We start from the raw sequence: 12,917 nt of genomic DNA, 5'->3' as shown, positions 1-12,917 counted from the left end.
ACTGATGATTAAACAACCGCTTTAAGCGCTACCAAAGAGTTAGGGCTTTTGTACTGTCAGTGAGAAACAGCAGCCACACAAACAGCCAAATCAACCCCTCAGACAATAGTGGCTCAGACCAATCAAGATAACATAAGTGACATGGTAAGCACACTTACTTTACTCAGTTTGTAGAAGAGAAAGAAGTTGGGAATGGGGGGAGGCGTTCATTCTCTTAATCAGGAAACACAACCAAACACACGGTGTCTCTGGTGAGTTTCTGATGTTGTACCTCTGCGCCTGGGTAATAGAAAGGTGAAAGCTGGGCGAAAGGCTTTAGGTTTGCCAACTGGATAATTTGTTAGAGTCACTAGCTCTAGGAAGGATATCGACCAGGACTAAGGGGGCTTCTCTCCCCTAATGTTTTAGTGTAATGAACTATAGATTCAGTAGCACAGGTTTTATATAATAGTTTTCCTTTAGATGAATAGCCTACGTGTCCTGGGTTCTAGACCATATATTTTTGTGGCCCAGTATGGCTAGAAAAAATAACAATTGAAAAGTGTAAATCGTCTCAATCATTTTATTGATGGTCTTTTTATTTTAGATTTAAAGAGAAATGAAACTTTGTACATCACACTAGCATAACAATGTGCGTTATTTCCATAATTTTTGGTGGAATTTCCAAATATATATTTAGTTATGGTCAGTATTCTGTTTTCATGTAATTCTAACTGTCCGTCGCCTTTTTGGCATGTCTTCAAAAACGCATAGAAAAGAACAATTAACTGCTACTGAAAAGGAGCTTAGGAGAAATCGAAGAACATTTTATTCATTCGTAGACAATCGAAATACACAGGCCAAGGAAGGGCAAAACCAAGTGAAGGATATTTTCTCCTTGAGATATTAGAAAAATTCGCCATCAAGTTATCTACCAGCCGTGCAGCACCAGCGCTGCCATATTTAACAAGGTCGAACTACTTTCTTTGTCCAAACAGACACGACTCAAACGTAGGAATTAGGCTAAAAATGCATAAAAACAAACCTTCAAAGTATCCTTTTCACAGATGAGGTCAGACCAACCTTTGCGTAACAGATAGATGGTCAAAGTTTAGAGCCCCTAACCCTTACCAATTCCGTCGCCAACAGGGAGTAGAGAGTGTCGTATTTTGGGCTGGAATAATCTGCGACGAACTAACTGGACCTTTTCGTGTGCTAGAAGGTGTAAAATCGACAAGCCAATCTTATATTGCATTTTTAAATGAGCATTTGTAGCCAAGACTTAATGACCTCTCATTGTCGTATTGCCGGCAAATGATTTTCATGCATGACAATGATTCATCCCGTTCAGTCAAGACTACAGTAGCCTTCCTTGGATCTCTATTCATCAGTATTTCATGATATGGCCACATTGCTCTCCAGATCTCAAACTCATTGAACAGCTGGTCAATTTTGAAGATGAAAGTTTATGAAGAGGAATTCAATTTTCATCGAAAGGTGCATTTTGGAAGATGATTACAAAAGTTGTTGCTGGTATAACGTCTCAAATCCGCTGATTGACTTTATACGTTGATAAGAGATTGGTCAATGTCATTTTGAAAAATGGGAGTTTTATTGACAAGTAAATAGTTTCTTTAGCACAATCAATAAGAATTTCGTCCTTCGTTTTTGTTAATATCGTTATTGATGATGTTCTTTGTTTCATTAAAATAGAATTATGAAGTGAGAATATCGTTTTATTATCTAAAATATACATTTCAACAAACATGCTGAAAGTATACTTGCAATAAAGCGATGGTAGTTAAAATTACGTGAAAACAGAAAAGTGAGTATAACTTTTTAAATATATTTGAAGATATTACAAAAATTATGAAAATAACGCACCTTGTTATGCCTCTATAGTATGCAAAATTTCACTCCTCTAGGGTTAGATTCATTTTCAAATTAAAAAAAAAAAGTTTGACCTGCAATAAAGCGATTTACACGATTCATTCGTATTATTTAGATTCTTCGGATCATCTCTTCACAAGCGTATTTCATGTCTTTCGGAATGATTTAGATGAGGATTGATTATTCGGATTGTTTTGATTATTCAAATTACTTTTATCATTTTGCATGTTATTCTCACAACGTGTCGACCGATGTGACTCCGACCTTCCTCCGTGAATTAGATACATGGTTTACTTCAAAATTCCATACAGATGTTTGAGTTCGGCAAGACGCATATAGTTTGAAAATCGGTTTCAATGGAGTTTTAAAGTTGTGTTCTGTCTCGCTTACAATCTTTTGAATCGGCTTCAATAATCCTGAAAATACAAACTGCTCCGTACTAAGTTGTCTGTATATGGCAAGAGCTTCACCTCGCAGTCTGAATGGCAGGACGCGCGCACGCGCGTGTGTGCGTGCCGGTACTAACCCTATCCGGGTTTAAGTTTCATGGGAGTATGAAATTTACAAGCAGTCGCCAGTCGCATGTATATCCCCGCTCGGAGAGATGACGACGTTAGGTTTTTGCAAATCTTGCAGGGAGGAGTCGACGTCCTCCTACATACAGCACCTGGAATTCCCAAATCGGTAACCCATTTTAGTAATGACCAGGCTCAACGTTGCTTAACTTCGGTGATTTGACGGGGACTTGTGTGTCAACGTGATTACGCCGTATACCGGCAATGGCAGGACGTGCTCAATATTTCATAATGCAAAGCTCGTACACAAGTTCCACATTTTCGATCCACTCAATAATGGGCATATCAGTTGCAGCACCACTAAACTCTGGAATCAACTGGATATAAAAAATCTTGCCCTTCATCGCCGAAAGGTAATATAAAAGCGAAATAGCTTCTAATTTGAAAATTGATTTCAGTGGAGTTTTAAACTTGTGTTCTGCCCGCCTGCAATCTTGTGAGTCAGCTTCAATAATCCTGATAATACACGTCCGCTCGCATAGCACGCCGTCTTTTCAACTCGCTGGTCGTTCCTTTTACCATTTATTTTATGCATCTTGCAAAAACTAGTCAGGTAAGCCATGATTTTTTTCCTATAAGAATGTCAGAGGTTACACTGACCGAAACGTTGCAAGAATACATCCAAGATGAGAAAAGAAGTCCGAATAATCCAAATAATACAACTACAACACTTTGTTGGTCTGGTGGTTTTGTTTTATGGCATATGAAACCTTTCTGAATTATTCAGTGCTGAAAGACATCGTGTAGGAGGAATCTGTCCATATTTTTCGCGATTTTTATTACATTTGAGTGAATACGATACCAAACTAAACTAAATGGGTTGGGTTGTTTGTGTGTTGAACTCTACCCCGCCCCCCCCGCCTCATTTAATAATAATGGTGAATGCAAGAAAAGAGGTTAAAGTGTATGAAAACCGCTTCCGTCGTCAAGAGAAAAAAAGCAATACAAATGTCCACGGCGTTCAATAGGAAGTTTCAAGATTAAACGTGGGCCTCACCCTGTCGCCCGTTGTCGTAAGATCTGCTATTTGAAATCAAGGAATGTTGTTTTTCCTTTCCTAACTTCCGCTTGATCCTACAACTTCCGGCTCCAGTTTGCTTTCTGTTATAAATACATACGTTTGTAAAGACATGTGCACTTTAAAGAAAAAAGAGGTTACAATGTCTTTGAAATGGCAAAAAAAACAACAACAAAAAACGCATATACAACCTTATTTCGTCTGTTGTAAATCTTTCCTATATTTACTAACATTATCACTACCTGTATACGTATCTACGTATCTACCCAAGACATGCTGTAAATCAATACGATATATATATATATATATATATATATATATATATATATATATATATAAGTTTATACTCTTCGTCGCAAACAATAGAAAATATGTTCCGCCTATGTTCGCCCTAACATTCAGATAATTCATTGAATTACATCGGTAATTCAATTTTTCATATATAAATTATTATTTTCGATCGCTTGAAAAAACAGATCAACCATTGACTTTTTATTTAGAGTGAACGATTTCTTTTCCAATTCATTGCAGTCATTGTTTGTTTTCTATTTACTTTCTCGCTTCCCTACCCACTTGAAATGGCGATTTGACATTTGTGTGAGGGGACGTATTTTACATATCCATAAATACATATTGGTCTTTATTATAGCGTGTAAGAATAATGCAGTTTTATACTCTCTGTCCGTTTGTTTGTTGATTTGTCTGTTAGGGCTGTGCAGATTTACTTTTAATTAGAAGGAATTTACCACTTATCATGACCCGAAGGCCACTCAAGGATAAGGGTAAAGTAATGTTAGTACGTAGTGATGTAATTGTTAATGGTGTAAGTGGGGTAGAATTTGATTACTTAAGGGGACCATTCAACTAGAGCATTTTTTACTTAGACTTATGCCCCGGTATCCATATATATTTGAAAGTACATTAGCTAGATTTAGATTTTATTTTCAGCACAAAGGGAACATTAATAAGTGATTCAACAGATTTAGGTATTAATCCAGAGAGTGTGTTTGCATGAGTGATCTTTGAAAATGAGTTACACTCATCTTGTCGTTATAATTTTAAAGGTGATTCGGTGATTCCACATCTCTGTAATCTGTTCGCTGTATGTGTAGGAAAATCCTTTGCAATCTATAAATCTATATAACCATAAAACTCTGTGGACTTTGCTTGCTTGAATCTTGTCTTCGACGATCGGGCGATTCCATCTTTTAAACAAGTGAATTTATATATATATATATATATATATATATATATATATATATATATATATATATATATATATATATATATACATATGGTTTGGGCGTGGGTAAGAGATTACTGAATGAGGATGGAGAGTTGTATGTTTTGATTTCGATTCTAGTTTATGCCACCCAAGTCCTGTCTCTCTCTCTCTCTCTCTCTCTCTCTCTCTCTCTCTCTCTATATATATATATATATATATATATATATATATATATATATATATATATATATATATATATATATAAAACTGAATGTGTGTGTATGTGTGTGTGTGTGTGTGTGTGTGCGTGTCTGGTCACGAATAGGCTCCTATATGGTTGACTATTTTAAAAAACTGATTACATATAATGATAGAAGATGTATCGAGACACAGGAATGGGTATGTTTGATCTTGCAGAACGGTGGTTCATTAAAATTGTGGGGTGTGCGTTCGCGCCTGGTCCACAAAGTATGGAAATAAAAAAAATTAAAATTAAAAAGTTTACAAGTGTTTTTGATATAGATGTACATAAGAATACTTTGATAAGTATATTTCAACTTAAATAGGGATGGTATAATAAAATTGTGTGGTCTGCGTTCGCGCCTGGCCTCGATAGAATAGAAAAAGGCACAAACTTTAATAAAGACTTTTCATATCTATCTGCGTAAGTATACTTTGATAATTATGTTTCAGTTTGAAGAAATATGGTATAATAAAATTATGGGGTGTTCGTTCGCACCTACCCTCCATAGAATGGAAATATGTCACAAAGTTTAGCAAGGTTTTTTAATATAGATCCTCAGAATATTGTGATAAGTGTTTCAGTGTGAACAGGTATGGTATAATAAATTATGGGGTCTATCTATTTTATTTTTACTTTCATCATATTTTGCTTTGGTTTTGATACCCCCCCCCCCAATTCAACCCAAATTTACAACCCTTCCTTTTCATAACCTATTATACTTTCATAAATCAGAGTCCATTTTCTGTAGGCTGTTTTTGAATCCAGTCAACGACAGGTACTTTTACTAGTGTAAATATATATATATATATATATATATATATATATATATATATATATATATAAATATATATATATATATATATATATATATATATAAATGATTGATAATTTATAATGAAAATTAACAATTAAAATCTGTTTCACAAGGAAGAATAAACAAAATCAATAACTTGTACGTTCGTTTCAGAAACGATGTTTTTATTGAGACAGACAATAAGTCTTGGACAATAATTTTATCATTTGATTTTATAAAACAATGTCTCCTCATCAGCAAAAAGCATATATGCAGGGGGGGGATAAATTCTGCGCACTTTATAGCTATGAAGCCCTTAATATTTTAAAATATAATAACACTAAATGCATTGCCTTTATAGACTAAATTCTTACGGGATGTATTCATAAACGTTGTTTTAGGTTCGACAAATTTCAGAAACTAAAAATCATAAAGGTTTCTTATTACTAATCTATTTTAAAATTTATAATGTATAACTAAATAACTATTATCATTATAGTTTTATTATTATTATTATTATTATTATTATTATTATTATTACTATTATTATTATTATTACTATTATTATTATTATTATTATTATTATTATTATCTTATTTGATATTTTACCATTATTTTCTATTTTATTTTATTATCTATTTCATTTTGAATTTATATGTTATTATTTTTATTAATATTAGTTCTATAAATATTATAGTTTTTTATTGCAATTTCACCCCAAACAAGGCACACTGCCACTTTGCTTTAGGGGACTACTATCAGGGATATAAGCTACAGGGGTACTATGTGGGGAGTTGGGCAGCAAGATGTCGGTTCACGTTACACTCGAACTTCTGCATGTCAGTACAGTTGGGGAAGCAGGAACTCGGAAGGGAATTCAAAAGTCTAGCGGTTCTGGGGAAGAAACTACTGGAGTGGAAGGCTCTCTTACATCTAGGGATCTCAACTGTGAAGGTGTGGGATTTTGCTGCTTGTCGGGTTTGTAGGGGGTACTTACGTCGAGGGGACACAAGTGCTTGCAGTTCGTCAGAGCATTCACCATTGAAATACTTGTAGAACAGGCAGAGAGATGCTACATTACGTCGATAGGACAGAGGCTGAAGCTTAGATTACAGTTCAGGACCTATTAGATTGGCAACTCTCTTTTGAACCCTGTCTAGGAGCGAGAGACTAGTAGCAGATGCACCAGCCCAAATATGACAACAATACTCCATACATGGGCGAATGGTGGCCTTATAGTGGCACAGGATACTTTCGGGCGTTAGTAGCTTTCTAGCACGGTAGAGAGAACCTACCTTTTTCGGCAATGCTCTCAATGTAATTTTTCCAACTCATGTTTCATGTAAATGTTTGGCCGAGGAGTATAAAGGATGTGCCTTCAGATAAAGAGTTTTTGGCCATTGCTATTGGTGGTAGAGAAGGTTTCTTGTAGTTATTGAAGAAAACTAGTTTAGTCTAAGCAGCATTGAATGTGACCATCCATTTTTGTCTCCATTCCACTACAGATCGGAGGTCATCCTCTAGTGTTTTTGCCATTTCTCTAGATATGTGTTCATTTGTTTTCCTGTCGTGTCGGTTACAGAGAGTGGTGTCATCAGCATATATGCCCATCTCATAGACAATTTTGTCGGGGAGGTAATTTATGAATATTAGAAATAATAGAGGTCCAAGGATAGACCACTGAGGCACTCCCACATTTATATCATATTGTTTGGATGTACGACCATCGATGACACCTGGATTTTTCTCTTATCTAAGAAGGATTTAATTATGTTAAGTATTCTTCCAGTGATACCGTATGATCTGATTTTCCCGAGAAGACCTTCGTGCCATACCCTGTCAAAAGCCTTACACATATCTAGAACTACCGCTCTACCCTCCCCCGCTTTGTCAAGTGAATCGTATATATGCTCAGAGATTACAGTTAGAATGTCTGCCGTGGAACGAGCTTGCCTAAATCTGTATTGTTGGTCGGTCAGAAGTTTAGCATCTGTAAGGTGATGGACTAGAGCTTGGTTAATAATGGACTCAAATATTTTGGCGAAAAGTGGGATAATTTTCTGAGTCAGTTCTTTCAGCAGAATTCTTGAAAACTGGTACCACAGAAGCAGTTTCCAGCAAGCAGGAAAGCAAGATTCATTAAGGCATTTGTTGTAAAGTTTGGAGAAAACTGGAGGTACTTTGACGGAGCACTTTTTTGATAGCACAGCCGGGATGAGATCAGGTTCATATGCTTTTGAAGTGTCAAGATTTTTTATGATGGCATGCACCTGAGCAGGAGTGATTTCCACATCGTCTAATGTGGCGTCTGTCCGCAAAGGAAAGTCAGGGAGGGGGTGGTTTGCAGGGTTCAGTGTGGAGTTGGAGGCAAACCGACTGGCAAGCATGTTAGCCTTCTCGGTTGCTGAGCAAACAACCTCATGATTGTTGGATAGTGGGGGAATTGTTGATTGCTCATTATTTACTACACTGTTGTAGATTTTTCAGAAGTCATGGGTTCCTAATTTCTGTGATTCGATGCGTTTTTTGGTGGTTTCAGTAAATTCTCTCTTAGCTATCGCTATTTCTTTCTTACAGTTATTTCTGGCTTCTATATACTTCTGTCTGTTTGAACTGGACTTATGTCGGTTAAATCTGCAGTACGCATGCTGCATTTGCGTGATGGCAGCTGCACAAGTAGAAGTAAACCATTGGGGAGAGTGGGGCTTGCTATAAAAGTTGCTATTATAAATAATATTATTATTTAATTATTACCAAAAAGATTCATGGTATTACTATTTTTGATTTTAATAATATTACTATCTTCAAAACAGTATATAAAATTAATTTATAATTAGTTGGTTATCTTCCTTTGAACAATAAAAGTTTTCTTTATTTTTCTCCCTTTATAATTGAATTATTTAAGATGAATTCAAATATAGCGTTTCCAACTGTTTTAAACTGGTAATATACTTTTATTAGCGTTTCCTTTGAAGTTTGTATATATCAACATTTTCAACCATTCATAAACTACATTTAACATCCCAATAAATGCATTGACGATGATACTTACGAGCTTCAGAGACCGACGATTAAAAGGTATATACATTTTTATTAGAAATATGAAAGATATCCCCTCTTAACCTTATTTTTCCACACGATTTTATTTTATTTTATTTTATCTTACTTTGTTTATCAACATCAAAATAAGTAACTGTTTTTTTTTATATTTTAAATATTGTCCGGATATATCTGCATTACTTTAAAAAATGCTAGTTTTATTGTTGGTGTCTTTAATACCCCACCCCTCTTTTTGCTGATGAGGAGACTTTTTTTTTTATAAAATCAAATGATAAAATCATTGTCCAAGGCTTATTGTCTGTCTCAATAAAAACATCGTTTCCGAAACGATCGTACAATGTATTGATTTTGTTTGTTCTTCCTTGTGAAACCGATTTTTAATTTTTATTTTCAATTATAAATTATGAATCATTTTACTCAATATTAAAATAGCTATAGGATATCTATGCATGTCGAGCTTATTATATATCTACATTACAACGAGCACTGTTTTCTTTTAATTGTATTAATGCATTTATTAATACATTAAAATAAACTCCGCTCTTTAGACTGGTGTTCTAATTCCCTTAAAATTATATATATATATATTTTTTTTTTTACACGGTAGTCACCACTTATCAAGGCCCGGAAGCCACTCAGAGATAAGGGTTATTGCAAGTACAGTACGTTAGTGTGGAAATTTAATGAAGTGTTTACTTAAGGGGCGGTTCATTAGGAATTTGTTTACGTTGGACTTATGTCTGTCTCAATAAAAACATCGTTTCCGAAACAATCGTACAATGTATTGATTTTCTTTGTTCTTCCTTGTGAAACCGATTTTTAATTTTTAATTTTAATTGTAAATTATCAATCATTTTACTCAATATTAAAATAGCTCTAGGATATCTAGGCATGTCGAGCTTATTATATATCTACATTACAACGAACACTCTTTTCTTTTAATTGTATTAATGCATTTATTAATACATCAAAATAAACTCTGCTCTTTAGACCGTTGTTCTAATCCCTTTATATATATATATATATATATATATATATATATATATATATATATATATATATATATATATATATATAATGATTCTTTATGGGGGATACAGAATTTAAAATTTACAATTATGAAGGGGAGACTTTTATAATTCATTATCAAAAGTAAAATGCGTTTTGAAATAAAGAAACAAGAACAAGAAGAAAAAATAAAGGGGGAGTCAGCTGACCGGTTTCGTCCTCGCTGTCTTAATACTGTATCGAGGTATTTAAAAAGGAGAAATCGAAAATATGTACATTTAAAATAAAACTACGTTGCATTCCAGTACGTCAAAATTACGCTGACACACCGGCTCCCGCCAGATCACCGAAGTTAAGCAATAATGAACCTGGCCAATACCAGATGGGTAACCATTTGGGAAGGCTAGGTGCTGTAGAAGGTTGGGCGTGGAGCCAACACCCTTACTCCGAAAAAAAAAACTCCTCACTACAAAAGCATCTACAAATTTGTGGATGGCTTATGCCCCTTCAGGGCCTCAAGCCATCCACAGCTTTGGTGGATGAACGTTGCATTCCATTATGAATGACAAAAAAGAGGAAGCGATTAAAATAAAGCAACGTTATGATGTTTTTCTCGAAGATCCTAGAGAATAATCATGTTTAAACCGAAGAGACATTCCCTCTGTTTATAGAGAGAATATCTTCTCAACCGAATGAGAACGGTCTCCAAGATCTTTAGATAAAATGTGGAGTGAGCACGACTCAGAATGATCACTGTGCACGACGTGTTTTTAATGAAATATTCAGTTATTGAAGACCCGTATTTGTTGGCAAGTACGTCTATTGCTTGCATGTCTCATTTCTAATTTTGCTAGGTACGTACTGTTGGACTCTTTCATACAATCTCAATGTTGTTCGACCCACGAAGTTGGCACCGCGACTACATTCAAAATTGTAAATTACATTGTTATTATGATGGGGATGTAGAACATGTTTTCGAGTGGATGGCATTAGAGTCCTGGTAGCGATGGTGAAACCGGTCAGCTGATTCCCCTGTTATTTTTCTTTCCTGTTCTTCGCCCTTTTTTCTTTATTTTAAAACGTATTTTACTTTTAATCATGATTTATAAAAGCCTTCTCTCCATGATTGCAATATATATATATATATATATATATATATATATATATATATATATATATATATATATATATATATATATATATATATATATATTAGGTCCAATATAATAATCGATAGAGAATTTTCTCTATAATTATAAATACGTAATCTGCATAAATTAAATTATCATATTTGAACGTATGTTTCGAACGGCAACGCCGCGCGGCTTGCTAGTTGATAATAAAGATTTATGGTTGGTTTGTAATGTACATCTTAACTCCAAATTACCATTAAAACGGCTCAGTTAGTCAAGTCAATCATGCAGTATAGTCCTTTGAAATACAGCATATAAAGTAGAGGTCGATGATCAAAATACGTCTATTTGTATGACTAATTTGCATAAAGAAATATAAGCAATTTATAATGTTATGTATGATGTTATTCTATCTAAAAGTTTTGTCAATATTAACAATATGATGCATAACTGACTTGATCACATTGACTAGGGTGGGTATCCTCTTGATGTGATTAGGTCAGTTATGCAAAGAAAAGTAACTACGTTTTCTGAATCTAAAGTGCAAACAGTGAGTAAATGGCCAATATATTTTCGTTTACCGTGTTTCCGGGACAGTAAATGAGAAATTTGCCAAACAAATCAACTCAACGCTTTAAAAATGTTATTTTGCTTCAAATGTGCGTGTTGTGTTCTTTACAGAAACCTTAATGCCGTCCTTTCGAAAAGATATTTTACCTCCCATCATAATAATAATGTAAATTACAATTTTGAATGTAGTTGCGGTGCCAACCACGTGGGACGAACAACTTTGAGATTGGATGGGGGATTCAATTACACGTACCAAGCAAAATCAGAAATGGAACATACCGAGCAACGTACGTACTTGCCAACACATACAGGTCTTCAATAACTGACAATCTCATTAAAAATCTGTCATGTGCAGTGAACTTCAGCACGAACTCTTTTTTAATTCCGAGTCGAACTCACTCCACATCTCATCTAAAAATCTTGGAGACTATTCACGTTCAGTTGAGGAGGACTTCTCTCCGCAAACAGCGGTAATGTTTCTTAAGTTTTAGCGTGATTAACCTCTAGGATCTTCGAAAATATCACCACGTTGCTTTATTTTAATCGCTCCCCTGTTCTTTTTTTTCACCCATGGAAAGAACGCAACGTAACCTTATTTTAATAATATACATATTTTTGACTTTTCTTTTTTTTTAAATTACTCGATACAGCATTCCGAAAGTGAGGGCGAAACCGGTCAGCTGACCCTTCCTTTATTTTTATTTTCTTCTACTTCTGGCGCCTTTTTTTAAACCGTGGTTTACGTATTTTACTATTAATCATGAATAATAAAAGTATTCCCTTCATGATTGCAATATTTAAATATTGTACCCCCCAAAGAATCATGATATATATATATATATATATATATATATATATATATATATATATATATATGTGTGTGTGTGTGTGTGTGTGTGGTGTATTTCTTTATGTGCTACAATTGTTTAGTAACTATTTGGACAAATTTAAACATGATATTATTTTAAAATATTCCAAAAATAGTTAGTCTTCAGACACCAAAATACTTTAGTCACACACACACACACACACACACACATATATATATATATATATATATATATATATATATATATATATATATATATATATATATATATATATATATATGAATATATCCATAATCCTTATTTTAAGGGAACAAGCAGTTTGGACTCATCTCGTTCATCCTCATTTTATTTTATTTCTTTATTAATTTATTCCTTTATTTTTTCGATTCCCTTCGAATTGAGTAAGTATCCCACTTTCGTAATTCTTATTTTTAGCTTATATTTCTATAATTTTCTTTTTTTTTTAATATTAATCTAACCTTTTAATGTTTTTCTATTTTTATAATTATTTTTTTTCTATTTGGTTTACTTATTTATTTAAGTATTTGTTTATTCTCCAACTCTTAAACTATAGTCTCTATTTAAATGGTCA

This window comes from Euprymna scolopes, chromosome 13 (genome assembly GCF_053919585.1).
Source record: "Euprymna scolopes isolate OS-2025 chromosome 13, ASM5391958v1, whole genome shotgun sequence".
Lineage (NCBI taxonomy): Eukaryota > Metazoa > Mollusca > Cephalopoda > Sepiida > Sepiolidae > Euprymna > Euprymna scolopes.
This window is presented reverse-complemented; position numbering follows the sequence as displayed.